This window comes from Ursus arctos, unplaced genomic scaffold (assembly GCF_023065955.2).
Source record: "Ursus arctos isolate Adak ecotype North America unplaced genomic scaffold, UrsArc2.0 scaffold_18, whole genome shotgun sequence".
Taxonomy (NCBI): domain Eukaryota; kingdom Metazoa; phylum Chordata; class Mammalia; order Carnivora; family Ursidae; genus Ursus; species Ursus arctos.
In genome coordinates this window covers 12,802,982-12,820,907 of record NW_026622852.1, presented here as the reverse complement: position 1 = coordinate 12,820,907, position 17,926 = coordinate 12,802,982, and the positions used below count along the sequence as shown (strand labels likewise).

The 17,926-nt window shown below is 42.5% G+C and overlaps 1 protein-coding gene across 5 annotated transcripts in view; it reads right to left on the bottom strand.

The window, feature by feature from the left end:
• The window catches only part of ADAMTSL1 (ADAMTS like 1), an 878,957-nt gene that overhangs the window by 106,643 nt on the left and 754,388 nt on the right, over positions 1-17,926 (bottom strand). The gene's annotated exons all lie outside the window — the stretch shown is intronic.

Genomic DNA, 17,926 nt, shown 5'->3' with positions numbered 1-17,926 from the left:
TCAGGACAATGCTAGAGAAGTCCAGAACAATCACCATCTAGTTCCAACACTTTGCTTTCCCTGAAAATAATTATAAGAATCACATTGTGAGTGCCTAACAAGAGCTTCAAACTCACTTCAATCTTAGTCTACTCTTTTTGTTTTTTTTTATTTATGCCATTGCAGATTAGTGACTAATGATGACTTGAAGCTGATGTCTCAGTGACTCGATGAGGCTGATGACAACTGGATTGTATAGGTGGAGGTGGGAATCCAGAAGGGCAGGGAGGAGGACAGACAGGAAGCTCAGAGATCCAGTGCCTGGACCTGCCCAGGCCTTAGGTTGGTAAACCATTCAATGGCACAGCAATGCCTTACAGATGGCTTATGGGCTTCTGGAGTCAGTCATTTCCATGTTTGTGATAATTTCCTTCTCCCTAGTTTCAAAAGTCCCCAAGATCTGTTCACCTAATATCATGTTAACATCCACCCACAGGAGGTAAGCTGGAAACAGGGGTCATTTTAAAGGAAAGGAGAGGGAAGGAAAGCATGAAAATGTCAGAAGAACTTGTGAGACTTGGTGGTGAAATTAAGCCTAGGAGTCAGACCTCCTGCCCCAGCAACATGTTCTCCCCACTATACCATTCTTTCCTTTTTTCACTATCTCTCCTGCTGGGTCCTGTCCAGACTCTATGGTATTGGCACTTTGGCACTGCCTCTCGTCAGCTCTTAGTTATTCTGAGGTGGGCAACCAGTCTGGCAATGGATCACGCTTCCTCAAATCCATTTTTGGCCTTCAGCTGATTGCATTGCTTACTCTTACCTCCTGGCAGAGGGAAGGCAGGAAAGAGGAAAAGCAAGGCTTACATGTGTCAGTCTTCAATCCACTTGTGCAGTTCTGGTAAAAATGGGGAAGGAAACAGAAAACCTCAGCTAAAGGGAAGTTTCTGGATGGTCTGTGTTTGATTCAGTGCCATTCCACACCATCACCACAATTGCTGAGGAAAGTCGAGCTTTTGGGGCACTGAACTGGAGCTGAAGTTTCATGAGGGGTGGGGGAGAGGGGTGGTAGCGTTCATCCACTCATTCATTCACACATCCATTAAACGCTAAGTGATTTTTCCCAAACAATTACATGTTGGTCTTTTTCAAAGAAGCTAATAAGAGAAAGATGACGATACACACTTCTTATCTTTGGTAAACTATATAATATGCAATAATGTCACTATCTAAAAAAAGAATCTTAACAGACACAACTATATGTCATTGCTAAATCTCTTCAGGTATTCAGGCTGTTTTAGATTTAAAAAATTAAAAACTGATTTTATGATTTAAATCATGATGATGCCCCAGGAACATGTATGCCTCCATAATGATTTCCAAACAGCAATAATAAAAGCAGGCTTAATCAAATTTCAATAGAACTGACTGCTCATGATGATTGAGTCTAGTCCATTGTTATTCAGTTTCACTGCACTCAAAGGTAGGGATTAGAATTTGCTAAATTCCCAAGTCCCTTGGGATGGTTGCCTCCCTAAAACTGACATTGTCATTCTCTTCCCTACAGAGAGGTTTCTTGAAGATTCAGAGCAAGAGGCTAGAAGACCAGTCTTCTGAACTTCATTTTGGTCCTGCTATTGTTTAAGTAGTCACCACTGGCAAATCCCTTCACCTTCCTACATCAGCTTATTTGCTTCTAAAACTCAGTTGAAGTAGGTTTTTCTACTCAGCAGAGGAAGCTGTGAAAATAAGGTATATAAGGCATTTCCAGACCATCTTTTGGCATTCCCAGTGATGCTTTGTTGGTAATGTTGGACACTCTGAATGAAGAATTAAATTCGAGGAAGGATGGGAGTGGTAAAGATTGTCAGAAAGGAAGAGAGGGGCGCATGCTATTGGCCAATTCTCTGTAGCCGCCAGACAATTTATCAGATCTCCATATTCAGCTCATTCCCCCCCATAGAACTACTGTATCTGCCTGATTTCACGCAGGAGGTATAAAACCCATGCCGACAGTGGGCCTGAACCACCCATTTTTTTAAAGGTGGGGGTTAGCTTTTGTAGCTGCACCACTTATAGACACAGGTGCTACTGCGTGAGCCATAATGCTTTCTGAGCAGGTCTGGAGCTTGGAAATGATTCCCACAGAGGTGAGAAGGAGGAGAGCATATGGGGCTGAACTAGGATGGGAATAGTGGGGCTGGAAAGGAATGAACCTAGACCTTGAGATTCACCATTTGCATGTTCTTTTATTCTAGAAAATGTATATACATAGATAGAGAAGATAAAGTATTCGCCTTCATAAAAACAATCTTAAATATTAACTTAAGACAAAACCTACATGGGACAAAATCTGAATTTGTCACTTATTGTATATAGTTACAAATTATTTCCACTCATAAAACTGAACTCTTTAGCTCAAGGAGGTACAGAGTTATTTGGTTGCGGAGTTGGACTTTGAAATAGAGATTCTTGGTCTAGCACTCTTTTTTTCAATTTATCATGTCTTTTAGTATGTCCTCAACTTCGGTAGGTGGGGGTTTGGAGGCTGCCACCAGGGGGAGCAGTAGTTCTGGAGAGGGTTCCCATGCAGGACTCTCTAGGAAACATGACAAGGCAAAGGAAAGGGCTTTGCTGTGAAACCTGAGGTCGTCCGTAGTCTATCTATCTAGCCTGGCATTTAGGGAGAGAGATTCCTGGGGGGAAAGATGTTTTCTTTGTATTTCAGGCGTCTGCTCTATTAATTTAACTTAATTTGTTAGTAGCTGAATTCTGTCAGCTTGTATTTCGTTTTCGGATTTGACAGGACTGTTTTAGAATGCACAGACACAGAAACATAGTGCTGCTTTCCAAGCAAAACCAGAAAGATTTCTCTGGGGTTGTTTTGGAATTTAAGGAATCAGAGAATGAGGGGACATGGAATGGGGCATAATTAAGGCCTACATAGAAAATGGTCCTGTGGTCACATTAGATATATTAATACTAGCTGCTTTTCTCCCATACCCATACCCCACTTCCCTTTTCGTTTACTGAGCTAAAACTTACTGCTTTATTTCTTTGGTCATACAGTTAGCCAGAAAATAAAGGAGTTTTGCTTTTCTGATGGCCTTTTCTTGTGAGCTTCTTTGTGATAGCATGTCTGCTCGAGCATTCTAACAAAGAAAGAGCAGCTGAGAGAGTAAAAATAATTGTTTCAGTGACATAAGTATGGCCCTTGTCCACCTTGTGAGTAGGATCCAGACAAGGTGCCCATGGGCCAGTCCTACCAAGTCCAAGCTCCTTGAGGTGAAGTTGTCTCCTCTGCATTTGTAACGTACAGTGAAAAAGTACTCTGAGTTGAAAAGGAGGAAGCTCTGGGTGTCTAAAAGAAAGTGTCTAGCAATTCGGTGAGTGGGGTGGCATCATGATGCCCTCTGAATCCTTGGTCAACTATGACCACCACTGTTCTGTGTAGGCCTGTCTCTCAAGGTCACCTTCATGACCAGCTACGTGAAGCTGCTGCTGGAGAGGAAGGCTTCTGCTTTCAGTCAAGAGAGACAGAGACATGTGGAGGACTTTGATGAGCTTTTCAACTCTGAGCCTCTAATCTCTTTCTGCAAATGGAGGATAATACTGACCTCAGACAGTTCTTAGGAGGCTCAGGCCTTCTGCCCTCACAAGCATGCATTCTTAAACCCATTTTAGGTCCCAACACAGGACTGGATGCTGGAAACCATAGGCACATCCTTTCTCTTTAGAATAGTATCTCCCTCTCCTCTTTGCAAAATTACCTATCCCACATCCCAACACTAACTTGTTTCTCAAGTCAAGATGGCCTCTTTGAGTCTCCTTGTCATTCACTTGGGGATGAATTCATGCTCTTTCTTCTCCCATCTATCTTTCCAAATTTTCCCATTCCATTAGGAATGAGTCAAATTCTACCTCCTGTGTTACCATGGTCCACAAGAATTTCTACCCTTCCTGATCTCCCAGAGTTGTTCTGAGCTGTACTACAAAATCCTTTCTACTCTACAAAGTCTCATTTCTTTAGTTAGATTGGAAACTAATACTGCAAGGGCTGGGACTCTTGTTTCTTCCATAGCTCCCTCCTCAGTATTCAGCACAGGGCTGTCATGCTGAGTAGATACTTGTTTAGTTATCTTCAGAGCAGTGGAGCTCAAAATGATCCTACTGACAATACAGCATAGTGGTTAAGAGCCCAGATGCTGGAGGCAAACTGCCTGGGTCCCAACCCCAGCTTTACCACTCAGTCACTTTGTAACCTTGGGCAAGTCATTTACCCCCGCGTCACAGTTTTCTTAATTATAGAATGAGGAGAATTATAGCACCTATCTAGGATTGTTGTGAGTATTCCACCTGAGCTCAGGTATTTAAAGAATATAGACAGACGATGGGCTCCTGGGTGGCTCAGTCAGTTACGCTTCCAACTCTTGGTTTTGGCTCAGGTCATGATCTCAGAGTTGAGAGATCAAGCCCCATGTCAGACTCCACATTGGGCATGGAGTCTGCTTATGATTCTCTCTCTCTGTCTCTGCCCCCACCCCCACAAGCACGCTCTCTCTCTCTCAGAATAAATAAATAATGGAGATGAGTGCCTGATGTGGCAAACCCTATGGAAGCATAGGTTGTTGCTGCTGTGATTGACATGACCATTGAATACTCTTCATGTCTGAGCATATGTATTCTGGATGTTGTGACGAACTGTTCTGACAAGGGTAAAGGACTGAGAAATGTAGAGCTTTCAAGGAATAAAATATCAATCAGGCACATGGGGAGGGACAGGGGGTTTGCTGTGTGAGCGAGCAGGGAGTGAGCCACAGTGCCTTTACCTTGGGGGTAGCATTGGGATGGAGAAGAGGAACAGAGACTGAGACCGCATGGCACATTGGGTTGGCAACTGGCTCAGTTCTACTCTTGACTCAGAAATTTCTGAGTAAGTACAACTACATATTTTCATAACTTCTTTAACACTATGAACCAGATACTGAAATCTTAGAACACTTGAAAAAAAAAAAAAGCCAGAATCCTGCAATTGCAAAAAAAAAAAAAAGTATATAAATAGAGAATAAAGGAATGAGATTTGGAAAAAAAGTGAGCTTACAAGCAAATATGTGAAGTGAAAGGCAGCTGTGCAAAGAACATCAGCTCCAAATTCCTAGGAGGAGATGCTGAGGACTTTTAGTTACCCTGAAATGCAGACTTTTTCTTCTCCTGCCTAGGAATTTTTTAGATTAGGACCATCAAATCTACCACAGAGGTACAGTGGGGGCCGTTACTTATTAGACAAGTGTATAAGCTTTCCATAATTCCATTCTCACTGTCATGTGATTAGATCAATGATTTTATCCCTTTTGAGAGAAGAAGCGAAAGCTCAGAGAAGTAACTTGCTCAGCTAGTGCATGGTGGAATCAGGAATGGGGAGTGACCTTTGACCTTTAAAAAAATGACCATATGCAGGCATCCACTGGGGCCTAATAGTAAGGCATGTGGTTTGGCTTCATTTTTGGTGGGGGGTAATTTGTGCCAAGGTTTGTAGTTACTCAGGGAAATGGACAATCACTAAAAAAGAATATTCTGGATTTTAAATAACTGGAAGGCATGTGGTTTGGCCTCATTTTTGGTGGGGGGTAATTTATGCCGAAGTTTGTAGTTACTCAGGGAAATGGATAATCACTAACAAGAATATTCTAGATTTTAAATAGCTTGAAGCTGGAGGAAAAAAAGAATGCTGTGAGAAGACCTCCTCTGTGAGCAAGAATTTTTTTTTCTGAAACCAAAAATTATAGTAGCCCAGAGACTTGCAAGGGAGAGTTTTGTTTTGCACAGATATTTTGGGGAACAGATTTGAGGTTCATGAAGAGTTTCATATCACCATTTGGCTAGGGCAACTTTTTATAACCTTGGCTGTTTTTAATGTAATTGCCAGCTAAAAGTTATTTGATGCTGGAAGCTTCACGATTGCTCCAGGTGGAAGTATAGAAAATATTCTTGGAATGGGAGAGGCCACCTGACCACACATTCTTAACCCTGTCCTAATACTTTCTGCCAAACTCTTCAACTTCTTTCTCTTCAGCAACTCACGAAGTCTTGAATTTGCTAATATGTGTAGTTTTATTTGCTAGCTGGGTAATTCATTTGGAGCTATCAACCTCTGCGTGACATGACTCTGACTCCATCTCCTATTTACCTGGGAGGGGGGTCAAACTCTGGTCAGCTGCCACCTGCTTTTGTCACTAGAGTCATTTGAGCACCACCATGCCCCGGTAAGTACTTTCTATGACCGCCTTTAGGCTACAATGGCAGAAATGAATGGTGGGGACACAGACAGGAAGGCCTGCAATGCCTAAAATGTTTATTATATGGCCCTTTATAAGAAAAGTTTGCTGACCTGGACCTAGAACATGGAAGAATTTTCGCTTCTGGTTTGTTCCAATGCCTCATTTATATAACAACGTCAAGCACTTTTCCAGAACTCTGCCTTTGTCTAGGACCATTCTTCTAAGAAGAATAAATAAACCACGAGGGGGATCTTTGCAGACCCCCTATCCTTTCAGGGAATAGTCAGTGCCTCACATGTGCCACCTGCTTGTCACTGTCTTGTGTCCTCTGATGCTCCTGTGACCTTCATGTTGACCTTCAATACTTTCTTTCCCCCCTTGAGGCCTATGTATTTACTGGGATGGCCCCTGTTCCTCCGACTTGCTATTCTTCCAGTTTTTAACTGGGAAAAACATTTGTCATCCCCACTGCCTTTAGTTCTACAAAGGAAATAAGCCAAACCAAACTGAAACGGGTTTCTTCTCTCCCTATCTGCCCTGCTTTCAGTTTTTATAGTTTCTGCAAACTTGGAAACAGCATTTCATGTGCTTATGACTTTTACATATAGTGTTATTCACAGCTGTGGTTCTGATCTTGACCCTGGAGGCATTTCCCATTTGATTCTCTCTTTCATTCTGAGAAGTTGCCATCTGTAAATACTCTGTGTTGCCCAGGCCAAACCCTTCCAAATACTTCTTAATTCATCTCCTATTCAACACCACTTTGGAAAGTTGTCCAAAACTGGGAAGTATAAGCATAGAGAGTATACAGATTTCTCTCTTCTACCAGACCAGAAATAACAGCTAAATAAATAAATAAATAAATAAATAAATAAATAAAATGGTCAGAAAAATAGAAGCATCCTCTCCAATTGCCTGGATTTAGGCTAATTCTCCACCACACTATGTTTTCCTACCTACCTTTCCATCTCAGCTCTTTGAACAACTGCCTAGGTTGTTCCTAGATTCCTCAAAATGAGAATTAAGCTCCTTATTTTGTGAAGTCCTGGAAGATGGTATAATGACCTCATATCTACATGCCAATCATTATAGATACTGACAGACGAGTACCCATTGTGTGCCAGGCACTTTACAGATATTATCTCTTTTCCACACCCTTGCTCTTCTGCAGAGCACGTGTAAGCGTTTTAACTAATGAGCAAACCCAAGTTCGGAGGGGTTAAAGTGGGCTCACAAGGACAGGAAGTGGCAGAACTGGAATTCCAGCCTACGTTGCTCTGATTCGAACCCTATTGCCTTTCTACCACCGTGGGCTGCCCTCTATGGTAACTGATGTACCATCAGACTGCTCTTCCTAACCAAGGGGGTAGTCAGACATGACCAGCGTGAATCAGGCAGACCTAGAATAGAAGGAAAACAGGACGGGCTTAGGGGTTAAAAGGCAGAAACTCCTTGGCATTAGCCCTTTCCCTAGGATTCCATGTAGATAGACTATTACCTGTGAACTACTTTTCACCCCTAAGAAGGAACCAGTATTTTCTTCAAAGTATCTAGTTTCATATGATTCTTCATGTTCCCCTGCATTCCTTTGAAAAATCCCATAACCTTCAGAAAAGTTTTAAGTGCTGTAAGCCTTTTATTAGCTGAACTATGCATATCCTGTCGACTGGCAGTTCAGTCTTGGGCCAAAGTGTTGAACAGCGAGCCGGGACTTCTCTGCCAGTGTGGGGTTATCAGCAGGATTTAGGTTTTCTCAGCGACAGGATCTCTCTTCAGCCAGCTTTCCTTCCCAATTTGGTAATCTGACTTCCAGTGCCAATTTTAGAGAATCCAGATTTTCTTTTCTATGAGGAAGTCAGCAGTGTCCTTACAGGTATTGTTTCTGGATTTGGGTTCAGACGTAGGAATACTGAACGTTCATCTGTCCATATTACACGAGCCTCCTGATATTAGATGTGGGGAAGAGTGACTTGTGAGACTCTAAGGCCAGTGTTACACCCTATCCAAATGCAAACTGGAGTTAGCTTCTGCCTGAATCTCGCCTCAGTGTGGTGAAGGGTAGGAGGGCCCAGTAAGTGTTCAGTATTTATTCAGAGTAACTGAAAAGCAAGGGACAGTTTAGCTTAGCCTTGCTTGTGGTCTAGGTCTCTAGATGCCCATGTGCACAGGCCATCAATGCTGTAAACACACAGAGAGAGGCAAATGCATATGTCACAATCACAGTATTTACTGAGTAGCTATTATGTGCCTAGTACGATGCATGTTTATAGCTGGGAATGTCTATATGAAGGTAGAGCAGTAGGAAATAGAAGAAAGGCTTTCCCTAACATGTATGTGCCAAATAAAAATGAAAACCTCACAGACTGCAAGCCAGCTGGCTAGAAGATAGAATGTTAATTTATGCTAGATCTAGCTGACTCCTTGGCTTCTTTTTAAAACAATGGCCAAGTCCATGGATTCAACTAAGGTTAAAATCAATACAAAGAAATAGTCCCTGGAGCCAGACTTCCTTGGGTTCAAATCCCAGCTCCACTACATATTAAGTGTGAGACTTTGGGCAAGTTAATCTAAGATCTCTCTGCTTCAATTTCAACATTTGGAAAATTGGGATAGTAACCTCAAAACGTTATTGTAAGGATGAATGAACACCTGTAAAACACTGAGAACAGGATCTAGCTCAAAGCGAATGGTCACTAAATGTTAACAATGATGATGGTGATGATGACGATTTCTTCAGCGGCATGGATATGACAGGAGATAGGATGCTACAGGGTGTTTATTCTCGGTCCTTATTCATTCTCCAGCAGGGCTTTTCAGATTGTATTGTGGGCCACAGGACCTCAGGGGTTCCTGACACTTCTGTAATGGAGAACATGTGGGCAGGGCAGAAATGTTTAGATGGGAGTGGGTACCACTCTGGAACTCTGCCATAATTGCGTATTAAAGACTGGTGTTCAGATTATGCAAAACCATGCAGACTACAGTCTCTGGTAATTAGGAAACTTGCCTGCTAATCACTAGTGTTTATTCCCCTATTCATTCATCCATCAGTTTATCATCTGTTGGGTGTCTATTGTATTCTTGGAATTGTGGAGAAATTGACATACATTCTTAAACATCTGCCCTTGAGGAAGACTAACGTAATTTAGAAGGTAAGGGAGAGAAACAAATAGCGAATTCTAACATGCCGTGGTAGGGTGGGCTGAGATGAAGTACAATGTATAGGGTACCATGTGGGCCGTGGAGGGGGTCATCTTGAGTTCAAATTTCCAGCTCTACTCTGCCAGCTCAACCGAGCCTTGGGGATACGCTTCTGGTAAGGAAGGGTAGGATGAGGCAAATCAAATGCCCCAAGCAAATTCATAAACAGCAAGTAATTGTGTACTGCTGAAAGGCATAGCTCAGAGGGGTGAGGTGAGTATACATCACTAGATATGGTAAGAGATCAAGCGAGTGAGAGAGACAAATGTCAGATGATAAAAGGTGTTGCGAATCATGTGAAGGCACTTGGAACTTATCCTCAAGTGATGGCAAGCCATTAAAAGAATTTCAAGCATGGGAGCAGCATGAAAGATACTCTGGCAGGAGCACGTCAAATGATCTAGAACAGGAGGCAATACATTTTTTCCTATAACAGGACAGACAGGAAATATTTTAGTCTTTAGAGGGCCACCTAGAGTATCTGTTGCATATTCTATTTCTTGTTTGTTTTCAACAATCCTTTAAAAATGTAAAAGCCATTCTTTTAATAACCCTTCAAATAACCTGGGTTCAAATCCCAGCTCTACCACTTACTGAGTGTGAGACCTTGAGCAAGTTGACTCAACAGCTCTGGGCACAATTTCAATGGCTCTTTCAATAACTCTTTAAAAGCCATTTTTAATAATCCTTTAAAAAATGTAAACGCTACTGGGTCTAATTTGCCAACCCCTGGTCTAGAGAAGGCAAATACAGAGTTAGGGAGCTGCTGAAATCATCTAGAGTGGACAAGGGTAAACCCAAGTAGAGGCAGTGAGAACAGAGAAAGGTGGAGGAATGAAAGAGCCACTGAGGAGCAAGAACAGTCTAGAAATATTTTGGCTTGGGCAGTTGGATAGGTGGAAGTACTCTTTCCTGAGATAGGGATTGAGTTTAGTTTTCGATGTACAGAGTTGACCTCTTTGTGAGGCATCTGGTAGGGATGTCCAGTAGGCAGCTGTGCGTAGGAGTCAGAAGAGAGACTCGGGCTGGTGCTGGACACGTGAGAATCGTTGACAACCAGGGGAAGTCTGGAACCTTGGGAGTCATGATTGTATATAGAGTGAGACTCCCAAGAGGGTAGACAAGAGGCAGGTAGGGGAAGAGAAATGCACAAAGACTGAGAAAGAATAACCAGAGAAGTAGGAAGCAAACCAAGTGCATGTGGTTTCTAAAGAAGCCAGCATGTGTTTTTAGGAAGATGTGCTTAGCCTGTATGGAATCCTGCTCAGATTAGGTAAGAAATGTTTTCAGAGACCACTTTCGTCTTTTTGGACAAACAAGAAACAACTTTTTGGGTGGGGGGAAGGAGCTCTTTCCAAGAGAAGTGTATGTTACATGCGGCCTTGGAATATGAGGTGGACAGGAAACCATCAAAATCCTAAAGAACACAGGCAGTAACCTCTTTGACACAGGCTGTAGCAACTTTTGACTAGATATGTCTCCTGAGGCAAGGGCAACAAAAGCAAAAATAAACTATTGGGACTTCATCAAAATAAAAAGCTTTTGCACAGTGAAAGAAACAATCAATAGAACCAAAAGGCAACATATGGAATGGGAGAAAATATTTGCAAATGACATTTCAGATAAAGGATTAATATCCAAAATATATAAAGGACTTATAAAACTCAACACCCAATGGCTCAGTCAGTTAAGCGTCTGACTTCAGCTCAGGTCATGATCTCAGGGTCCTGGGATCTAGCTCTGTGCTCAGCGGGGAGCCTGCTTGTCCCTCTTACCCTTCCCCCACTCATGCTCTCTCTCTCTCTCTAATAAATAAAATCTGAGGAAAACAACACCCTGGGATGCCTGGGTGGCTCAGCTGGTTAAGCAGGTGCCTTTGGCTCAGGTCATGATCCTAAGGTCCTGGGATCGAGTCCTACATTGGGCTCCTTGCTCAGTGAGGAGACTCCTTTTCCCTCTGCCTGCCACTCCACCTGCTTGTGTGCTTTCTCTCTCTGATTAAGAAAAAAAACACCACAACACACCCAAAAATCAAATAATCCAGTAAAAAATGGGCAGAAGACATGAATAGACACTTTTCAAAGAGGACATACAGATGGCTAATAGACACATGAAAAGATACTCAACATCCCTATCATCAAGGACATACAAATCAAAACCGTAATGAGATATCACCTCATACCAGTCAGAATGGCTAAAATTAACAACACGGGAAACAACAGGTGTTGGCGTGGATGCAGAGAAATGGGAACCTTCTTACATTGTTTATGGGAATGCAAACTGGTGCAGCCAATCTGGAAAACAGCATGGAAGTTCCTCAAGAATTTAAAAATAGAACTACCCTAAGATCCAGCAACAATTTACCCAAAGGATACAAAAATACTGATTCGAAGGGATACATGCACCCCAATGTTTATAGCAGCACTATCAATAATAGCCAAATTGTGGAAAGAGCCCAAGTGTCCATTGACTGATGAATGGATAAAGATGTGGAATCTTCTTTGGAAGATTACTCAGCCATGAAAAAGAATGAAATCTTGCCATCGTGGATGGAGCTAGGGAGTATTATATTATGCTAAAGGAGATGAGTCAGTCAGAGAAAGACAATACCGTTGTATGATGTCGCTCATATGTGGGATTTAAGAAACAAAACAAATAAACACAGTTGGGGGGGAGAAAAAGAGGCAACCAAGAAATGGACTCTTAACTATAGAGAGCAAACCAATGGTTACTGGAGGGGAGGTGGGTTAAGTAGGTGATGGGGATTAAGGAGTGCACTTGTTGTTATGAGCACTGGGTGATGTGTGTAAGTGATGAATCACTCATTTTACACCTGAAACTGATACTGCATTGTGTTAACTAACTGGACTTTAAAGAAAATTTTGGAGAAAAAAAATTAAAAAGGCACCATATATTTAACTCTTTGAACTATTAAAAAAAAGAATATGAGGTGGACAGAAAGAAGTCAACTCTATAATAAACTGAGAGGGAAAATTAGCTGGGACTTTAAAAAATTCATAGTTATCAATCCTGGGGGGGGGCACCTAAAATAGCCTCCTATATGTGAAATATTTCCGGGGTATAGGACGGCTACTCTAGGACTATCATATTAATGTTTTCAGGTACCATTAGTGCATGAGACCCATGAGATGAGGCTTTAATACTTCTTTCCTGATGGATCTTGCAGGGCAGCAATATGGTGAAACCAGTCAATTATAGGTCCACAGAGCTAAGGGATTAGCAATGAAAGCAAAGCGAGAAGGAGGCAGAGTTTTCTAAATCAAGTGGCATCACAGCCTGTGAAAATCAGTTTCTAATTCACCCCCCATGGCTGTGCTGGAAATTCCAGTCTTTCTTTGTTCTCAGGCTGAACCAGGTGGCCATACTTGGTTATTTTCACCTCTAGCCAGTCCAGAATGTTCCCTTAAAACTGGCAGATTTGGAGTCTGTTAACTTCCACCATGTCTGCTCCCTTCACACACAGGCACTTTGTGGTTTGCCTCAACTCCAAGGCCCGGTGTGAACGCCATCTAACCCACGTGCAAGTGTGTGGGCTGGGAGGAGTCTGCGGAGGCAGGCAGGGGGAAGGGAGGGTGCCTTGAATTCCTAAGTGTCACCTCAGTGTGGAGTTGTGTCTCCTGCCGCCAGATCTTCTAACAGAACTAATAGCAAGGGCATCATTCTACTCTGAGTTTCACCTTCCTCCCCTTTCCTTTCTCAACGTGTTTCTTAATGGTGGTCCTTGAACTTCCGGCCTCAGAGTTACCTGCGGTGCTTGTGAAGTGCGACTTATGGGGCTCTGCTGTACAGAGAGTTTCTGGGGTAGGTTAGGATGTGCGAATCTACATTTCTAACAAGTTCCTGGTAATCACTGTGCACACTGAACTTGGGAACTCCTCCTCGACTCACTCGTAAACATTAAGAAGTTTTAAGAGAAGTGTTCTTTCCACTGGAGTTGAAAATAAACTCAGGGCCCAAGTTATTTTACTCCACACCAGCCCTTCAGTGTTTCCTAGCTTCTGGAAAGCAGTGACTTTTATTTATTGTCTGTCTGGTGCCCATCGCTGTATCTAACACCAAGCACGTATTGGTGGAGTTGAAGGGATGATGGGGAAGGACACCTAACTAACCCCCCCTTCCACTCATGTTCCTCTACAATCCACTGGCCACAAAGTAGCCAATGTGAGTCTATAAAGATGGAAATTAGATCATTTTACTTTGCTAATATCCTCCAAAATCTCCCTGTGATACTCATATTAAAAGCTAAATTCCTTCTCTTGTCTCTGATTAACCTCATGGCCTCATGCCACATCCCCTCTATCTTCTGGCTACCACAGTCCCGCCAAATGAACTTCTTTTGGGATTCCTTCAACCCACCAAACTCATTTAACTTTGGGGGTTTTATGCTGTTTTCTCCTTGTTCAGGGGTGCTCTTCCTCCTGATGTCATATTGCTGGACCCTGGTCATCATTCACATCTTGGCTTACGGGTAACTTTCTCAGAATACCCATCTAGAGTGGTCACCAAAGCACTCCCTATCACCCCTGTTTCAGTGTTCTGCCCAACACTTAACACCACCTGATACTTGTGCACTTTTCCGTGTTTATTGCCTTGCTCCAATCATTCATTCATTCATTTGTTCACTCACTATTCAGTATCTCTTTGGTGCCAGGCACTATTCCCAGCACTGGGGATACAGCAGTAAATAGTCTCTACCCTTATGGACAGGCAAGCAACAAATAACCAGATATCAGGTGGTAAAATTCTGTGAATAAAATAGCAGAGTTCAAGGGATAAAGGATGATGAGAATTGCTCTTTTATACAGTGACTAGGGAAAGCCTTTCTGATGCAGAAATTTGAGCAGAAATCTAAATGTATGTAAACGGCAAGGGAACACAGACTTTTGTTTCATTCACAACATTCCCAGTGACAAGGTGTGTGCGTGTGTGTGGGATATAGTAGGTTAATAAATTCTTATGGACTGAATAAATATCCACACCGATCTTTTAGCACTTAAACACTGCATTTACTTCTCTGGTTTCCAAATGAGACTTGAGTTTCACTGACAAGGAATGAGCCTGCTTTTCCTCCGTCCCCAGTATCTAACATAGGGTCTGGCTCCGAGGATGCATGGGAATGTTTGTGAAATAAGGAGAAGCGGGGCTTAGGATAAACCAGGCTGTCCTAATACATTCAGAAACATCCCATAAACTATTGCTTGAGAAGTTGGCATGTGCTTCTAAGAATCGTGTGAATTCGTTTCAACTAGTAAATTACATATATGATGAGATACAGTAGTATCTGACTTGGTAGTGATTCTTTCGTATAAGCAATTGCTTTCAGATAAAACTTTGGCATATTTAAAAGCCAAAGTAGTAGTAGACTTCTCCTCAGTTACTTTCTTCCTCTCTTGACCTATGTTGCTGGCTCAGGCTACAAAGGGATACTTGAATACACTGCAAAGTCCTCCAGACCAATAGCCCGGTGAATCTTACAGATTCTTTTGGAAAGATGGACTTGGTACAAAGCAAAAACAGACTAACTGAACTATAACACTGGGCATTTCAGCACGTCTCTGTGTGAAAATAAATGAGCATTTCTGAACTGCTACCGGACACAGGAACGATGACAAGGAATGACACTCAACACAGACAAGTCACCAACAGCCCATAGCAAAGCCGTCCCAATGGCAGCTCTGGGCCTCCTGCGTGCTCTTTGCAGATAGACCTACTTTCTTTTCTCAAACAGGACCTGGAAAACTGTATTGAAAACGAAGCTCCAGTCATACGTCTTTTTGGCCAGCTAAGTTAAATGGAGAAATTAGGATGTTGGAGATCAGTGTCTAAAAGCTCTTATTTTTCCTTACTGTGTGCCATTAACTTGCATCGGGAAGCTGTGTCAAGGCTAGATCTAGAAAAGTCTTGAGTGGCAAAAACTGTAAAACTCTTTGCCCATGCCTTTCCTGTGCTCTACCTCTTAACGTTACCCCTCACCCACGCTCCCACCAATGTCCTGGTGGCTGAAGAGCCAGGACTAGCCCTTGCTGTCCTAGTCTAGTGCATTTAGTATCTTTTTTTTAGCAAGGTTCCATGGAACCCTCTTCATCTTAAAGACATTAGGGCTAGACTCTCAGTACCCAAGGAAGTGAAAGTTAAAAGGTGAAAGTAATATTTCCTGAGTGGTATTTCAAGAACTCTTGGTATCCCTGAGATCATGAGGGCAAAAAAATTGTTCATTGATCAAAGAAATACTTGGAAAATAATACATACTATACTGTTCACTTGGAAAGTCACAACACATGTTGGAATGCTTAAAGGAGTTAAAAAAAATGGAAAAACCAAAATAATTTTCAATTGGGGGATAGTTAAATGCACTCAGGAACAGTAATCAGCCATTAAAAATGGCGACGCAGATCTCTACATACAATGAAATGTCTCCTAGACATGTTGTTGAGTAGAAACCACGTGAAATTTCTAAACATGAGTAATATCCCATTAAAAAGCCAAATCATATGTGTGTATATGTGTTTTATATATAATACAATAAAATATATAAAAATTCCAGAAGGATGTATACCAAATTATTAAGAGAGACAGACTCTGGGGAATAGATGTGAGAAAATGAGGGAGACTTGCATTTGTACTTTATAGATTTAGGTATTATTTGAATTGTTTTATAGCCCCTTTATTGCTTTTATAATAAAAACAAGAGAAAATATCAAGCACTATATTAAGAAAACAGAAGTAAAATCCAGCAGTAAATACATCTGTTCAGCTTTAAGTGAACACGTCCCAAACTCATGTGATCAGTGAACCCCCATTTTGTGGAGCACTCAGAAACAGCTCGTGCAACAGAGTTTGAAGTTACTGGGCTCAAGGCTCTCCCCACACCCCACCAGCACACGGGTTTTGATCTGCTGCTGCCTTTTGCAAAGGAGTGAAGGAGGAACAAGGGACCTCGGAGATGAATTGGTACAACCTTCCCCAACCCCCCTGCTTTTAAGATGAAGGGACTAAGGCCATACAAAGTGAAGGGGCTTGGCAAGATCAGCCTGAAGCCCTCAGTCCTCATCTGACTCCTACATCCTATCTTTAGTTACCAGGTGACCCAGATGGGCTGTGACCCTTGGACTTCATACAAAGCATCTCTAGCACTCAAGGAAATGGTCAGGACCTCTAAGCCATGGGCTCAAATGTTCTCTCCAAACTTCCAGGCATAGCAGAGTCCTGGTGACCCCTTCCCCCTCGTCCCAACAGCCTGCCTTGTCCGCAGCTTTTAGGAGGAAGGAAGGGACCCTGGAAATAGCTGGTAAACAACAGCAAGGGTCTTGGGGCAACTTGGCATCCCTAGTGAAGTACAGATGCATGAAGTGTGAACTTATTCACTCAAAACAGCATGGGCTTGAGCTGGGCAGAACTGGATTCGAATCTGCCCTCTTGATTCTGCCTTTTGCTAGCTAGCTAACATCGTCAAGCTCCTAAACTACTTTGGGTCACAGTTTTCTCATCTCTGAAATAGGGATAACAGCTCCTATGTTGTACCCTGTGGTGGTCATTAACCAAGATGATGGCTATGAAAATGTTGCTAGCACGGAGCACTAGGTCTGTAATTAGTCAAGAAATGTTAATTCCCATCTTTTCCTGTGCATGGCCAAGTGTTAGTCCCTCAATCCCTGGGCATGAGGCAAAGGAAATATGAATGAATGGTCCCTACACTTGAGAAGCTGGCTGGTGGGGAAGATGACACGATTTGGTCCAGTAGGTATGACAGATGCTCCAGTGTACCGCCTACCCAAGCACGAGGGCACCTCTCTTAGCCTGCACCCAACATCCTGGGGGGCCCTCTGAGGCTACCTCTCATTGACTCAGTGACCTCAAGGGGATTTACTCCAACCTTAGCTTGACCCCAAAATATCTTGTGAAGATTTCTAGACAGACCTGAAGGAATCATAACAATTAAGCTGATCAAGGAAAGTATGAGCTGGGGAGGACCAAGGAGCACACAAGAGGAGAGGTTCTCAAGGTGTGTGTTCAAACTGCCTGGCATATGAATCCTGCATTCAAACCTTGTCTCCAGTGCTTCTGTGTGGGTCCCACATCTGTGTCTCAGCTTTCTCATCGTTGATGTGGTAACAATCATAGCATTTACCCCATAAGGTTATTTCTGAAGATTAAATAAGATAATGCCCTTAAAGCACTGATCACAGGGTCTGGCATATAGTAAGAGGACACAGGAAAAATACTTAGTATTGTTGTTATTAAAGTTATTTGGTCTATAAGTACTAAGGCTGAGAGGCAATGTTATTGACATTTCAAAAGGCACAGAAGAGGTGGGCAGGCTGGACAAAGTCACATTTGTTCACCAAGTCTCAGAAGAGTTGACAGAACTGTGTTCTCTTTGGACTCAAATAAACTTGATATTGAATCCCTGGTCCGACTCTTACGAAAGTGTGATCTTCTTGGGTGAG